The sequence below is a fragment of the Spinacia oleracea genome, chromosome 4 (assembly GCF_020520425.1).
Source record: "Spinacia oleracea cultivar Varoflay chromosome 4, BTI_SOV_V1, whole genome shotgun sequence".
Lineage (NCBI taxonomy): Eukaryota > Viridiplantae > Streptophyta > Magnoliopsida > Caryophyllales > Amaranthaceae > Spinacia > Spinacia oleracea.
This window is the reverse complement of record NC_079490.1, coordinates 176190347-176195771: the sequence shown is the minus strand read 5'-3', so window position 1 is coordinate 176195771 and position 5425 is coordinate 176190347.

The window sequence follows — 5425 nt, the reverse complement described above, 5'->3', positions numbered from 1 at the left end:
TGGAATGATGAACAAGTGACTGAACGTCTAGTTTCCGAAGAGAAGATGGGTTTTGGGGTAGCTTTGGTTGATATAACCAGCTATCCCGTGTCTAAGACTTTTGCTGATTTGTTAGGGGGTCTTAACCCTATCAAACTCGAGGTTCCTGAAGCTTCTGCTGCTCCTTCTGCTTCTGCTGCTCCTTCTGCTTCTGCTGCTCGTGCTGCTTCTGGTGCTCCTGCTGCTTCTGGTGCTCCTGCTGCTTCTGCTAAAGCTTCGGAAGGTGCACCCGGTAATTCCCAAGCTGATCGAAGCAGGATTATTGAGTTTCAAATTCCGGAAAGTGATCAAACAGATGCTGAAATTCAAGCTACCTGCGATGATGTAAGTCATGATAATGTTCATATTTATTTTTGTTCATATTTAATGAATCTTTTTAATAGTTAACCTATTTTGTCAATTAGTTAACTTTTGTTATGAATTAGTAAACCTTTTTATTCAATTAGTTAACACCGACCATCAATTAGTTAACCTTTTTATGAATTAGTAAACCTTTTTATTCAATTAGTTAACTTGTACCATCAATTAGTTAACCTTTTTTATGAATTAGTAAACCTTTTTATTCAATTAGTTAACCTATTACAATAGTTAACCTTTTGCTTAAATTAGTTAACCTTTTACAGCAATTAGTCAACTTTTTCCATTAATTAGTTAACCAAGTGTTACTTGTTTTATGAATTAGTTAACCTATTTCAGCAATTAGTTATCTTATTTCATCAATTAGTTAAATTATTTTTTAATGAATTTTTCCAATCTTTCATCATTCCATCAATTAGTTAAGTTATTTCATCAAATAGTTAACCCTTTCCTTTAATTAGTTAACGTTATACAGCAATTAGTTAATATATTTCATCAATTAGTTATCTTTTTTTTTTGTGAAGGAGTTCCTATTTTGCATTTAGTTAACTTTTTTTATGAATTAGTAAACCTTTTTATTCAATTAGTTAACCTGTACCATCAATTAGTTAACCTTTTTATGAATTAGTAAACCTTTTTATTCAATTAGTTAACTTGTACCATCCATTAGTTAACCTTTTTTATGAATTAGTAAACCTTTTTATTCAATTAGTTAACCTATCTCACAATAGTTAACCTTTTGCTTAAATTAGTTAAGTTTTTACAGCAATTAGTCAACTTTTTCCATTAAGTAGTTAACCAAGTGTTACTTGTTTTATGAATTAGTTAACCTATTTCAGCAATTAGTTATCTTATTTCATCAATTAGTTAACTATTTTTCACTATAAGTGAACTTATTTTTTAATGAATTTTTCCAATAGTTTCATCATTCCATCAATTAGTTAAGTTATTTCATCGAATAGTTAACCTTTTCCTTTAATTAGTTAACTTTATACAGCAATTAGTTAATGTATTCCATCAAATAGTTATCTTTTTCCATGAATTATATAATTGTTTAGATAATTCAATTAGTTAACTATTTAGCTGTTGTTTTCTTTTCTTAATATTTTTTTTTTTTTTTTTGTGAAGGAGTTGCAATTGGCAATGAGAATATATTGTCGCGATTTATATGTTGTGTCCAGTTTCCATAAGGACCGTATAAATTTGTTAAAGATTCGGCGACAAGAATTATCAGACAGTCCAGGATACAGTGATCCTGTGTTTTTGGAGATAATTGACTCAATTGTTGCCTATGCTGAACACTTGAGAAATGAAAATAATGTTGTTGATGATAATGCTCCTTCTCAAGCTGTTGATGGTGCTGCTGACAAGGGGCCAATTCAGGAGAATGTTGGTGCTGCTAACAAGGGTTCTGGTGATAATGGACCTGGTGATAAGGAGCCAATTGAGAAAAATGTTGAAGGTTCTGGAAATGTTGCTCCCCAAGATGCTGAACCTGAACGAGAAGCTAGGAGTTTCTATAGCAGTCTTCCCATTGGTTCTGCTACAGAAGAAGTCTTCTGCTTATCTGAGTTAATGGAGAGATTTCCGAAGACCCTCGGTCGTCTGAGGAGACTGGAAAAAGAAGTAATTGACTTCTGTTTCTTGGATGATGAGGCACTTGATCAACGGTAAGTTAACAATTAGTTATCTTGTGAGATGAATTTGTTAACTATATATGTCATTTAGTTGAGATTTTTACATAATTTAATATTTTCCTTATTTATTTGTTTTAATTTTTGTGTAACAGGGCTGATGTTTTTATTTTTGGGATGCTCCACAAAATAAATAGGCAGGAAATGCAATGTTTGATTCCTGAGGAATATATCTTATCCAACATTGTTGAGATTTGGTCTATTCTCTTGAACAAAAATCAGTTCATGTTGAATAAAGAACAAAACAATTTCTATTTTGGTGTTGAGTACACGGTTAGTTTCTATTTTACGTAATATTTTTTATTAATGTCCTTTACTTTTTTATGTTGTATCGTTTAAATAATGAGTTACTTATCTTTTTACCACAATTATTATTTTTTTTACATCAATTAGTTAACATTTTCCATCAAGTAGTTAACTTTTAAACTTTTTAAATCATTTAGTTAACTTGTTCTGACAATTAGTTAACCTTTTCAAACAATTAGTTAAGTTTTTCCATCAATTACCTACACTGTAAAGTAACTAGTTTTGTATTCATTTCAATTAGTTTGTGGTATTATTAGTTAATTTTTGCTATCAATTAGTTAACTTTTTCTATCAATTAGTGAACTTTTTCTATCAATTAGTGAACTTTTTCTATCAATTAGTTAACTTTTTCTATCAATTAGTGAACTTTTTCTATCAATTAGTTTCCCATGAATTAGTTATTCTATTAAGGTACCTAGGTTTGTATTCATTTCAGGTAGTTTGTTGTACATTTAGTTAACCTTTTCTATCAATTAGTGAACTTTTTCTATCAATTAGTTAACCTTTTCTATCAATTAGTGAACTTTTTTTTATCAATTAGTGAACTTTTTCAATTAATTAGTTAGCCTTTTCCATGAATTAGTTATACTATTAAGGTACCTAGTTTCGTATTTACTTCAGTTAGTTTGTTGTACAATTAGTTAACTTTTTCTATCAATTAGTTAACTTTTGCTATCAATTAGTTAACTTTTGCAATCAAATAGTTAACTATTTCTATCAACTAGTTAACTTTTTCCATGAATTAGTTATCCTTTTCCATCAATTAGTTACACATGAAAGTACCTAGATTTGTATTCAGTTCAGTTAATTTGTTTATACTGTTTTCTAATTAAATTTGGTTTTTTGCTTATGCCAGAGGAAGCTTGAAGGTGCTCTTAAGACGAAGTCAGCTGAATCTCTAAATCAAATTATTGATGAACTTATCAATAGTTGGAAATATTGGGTGCAAATCAATGACCACAGATTCAATCTGAAAAATGTGGGAATGGTAAGTTGGTATTTTGGTAGTTATGCCTTTATATGTAATAGTTAATTTGTGATATTAAATAGTTAAGTTTTTATATATTTTAGTTTGATTTTTCTTACTTTTTTCCCTTGATTCATTTGCAGTTTTTCTTTCCCATTATTTACCAAGAACACCTCTCTCTGTTGATTGTCAACATAAATCAGAGAAGTCTTGTCTATGTTGACAACATAATTTGGAGTAAGAAGATTCATGATTATATGGCAATGGTGTCATTGCTTATTGAAGGATTTGCACAGTTTCTGCTAGAGATTGGCCATGCGGCTGCTGCTGATTGCTTAAATTTTGAAATGTCAATTCTGGACTTTGCTGGGAGATCAGATAACCCTGATCATGTAGATTGCGGAATTTTTTTGATGACAGCAATGCAGTACTTTAATGGCAAAAATATTCCCATGGACCTTTCCTATGTAAGTCTACTTTAGTTAAGATTTTCAAGCAATTAGTTTATCTTTTCTAGTTTCAATAATTTCAAATTAAGTATTTCATGAATTAGGTAACCTTTTTCTTCAATTAGTTAACTTATTACTTCAAATAGTTAACCTTTTTTCAGTTAGTTTACTTTTTACATTAATTAGTTTACCTTTTGCATCCATTAAGCTTTTAACAATAATTAGTTAACTTTTTCCATCTATTAGTTAACTTGTCCCATCAATTAGTTATCTTTTTCATCAATTAGTTATTGTTTTAACTTTTTAACAACTTTTTCTATCAAGTAGTTAATCAATTTAGGTAACTTTTTACTGCAATTAGTTAACTTTTTACTACAATTAGTTAACTTTTTACAGCAATTAGTTAACTTTTTACAGCAATTAGTTAACTTTTTACAACAATTAGTTAACTTTTTACTGCAATTAGTTAACTTTTTATAGCAATTAGTTAACTTTTAACAGCAATTAGTTAACTTTTTACTGCAATAAGTTAACTTTTTACAGCAATTAGTTAACTTTTTAGGAAAAATTACTTTTAATAATCCAACCTTTTAGCCATTAGCCAAAATTAATCCAACCTTTTGATTATTTTTGATTAATCCAAGCTTTATACCCCTTTAACCTTTGTTGCTCCAAAAAACTGGTAACCTGCTAAAAAGGTCAAAAATATCCGTTGACCTTTGGTTATTGATTTCCCTCCCAAAAACGTCTTCTTCAACGTCTTCTTCAATACTGTCTCTCACCCTCCATATTCAATACTCTCTTCATTAACGTCCTTCTACCCACCAGCCATAACTGCTTTCACCATCTTCAACCTACAATAGTACCAGCAAAGTTGACGCACGACTATACTCGATGACGTCGTCCTCCATTTGAAGAAAAAAGCGAAGAGGCTCTGAAAATCGCATTAAATTACCAAAATTGAGGTAAGTAAAAACCCTAAATTTGATTCTTTGTGATTGATTTGGATTAATTTAGTTGGTTTGCATCTAATTGAACCCTAATTTAGTTCCTGGTAGTCAAAATTTGAAGTTTAGCATTGATTATGTAATTTGCTCTAAATAATTTAAAAATTAGGGTATGTGGATTTGCGAATTCAATTCATCAATTTGCGAATTTGTGGATTATCTTTGCCTCATATTGGGTGAATTGATTGTTTATGTTTGAATTGTTCATGTATGAATTTATCGTGTTTGATTATATTGTGTTTGCATTTTTCGTGTTTTAATTTGTCGTGTTTAAATTGATCGTGTTTGAATGATGCTGTGTTTTTGGTGATTGATTCGATGGGCTCTTGTATTGTGTTTACATCGTGGATTAATTAGGTAACTCGTGTTTAAATTGACTAGGATGGGTGTTGTGACGTTGAAAATTTGGCATGGTGGGATCTTTAAGACTGTGAATAATGGCCAGTTAGTGTATGAGGGTGGAAAGGGGAAGACTTGTCAAATTGATTCTGATGTTTTGTGTTGGTGGGATTTACTCGATTTAGCAAAGAAATGTGGGAATTATTCCACAATTGAGGGGCTGTGTTATTTGATCCCTGGGCAACCTTTGGGTAATGGGATAAGGAA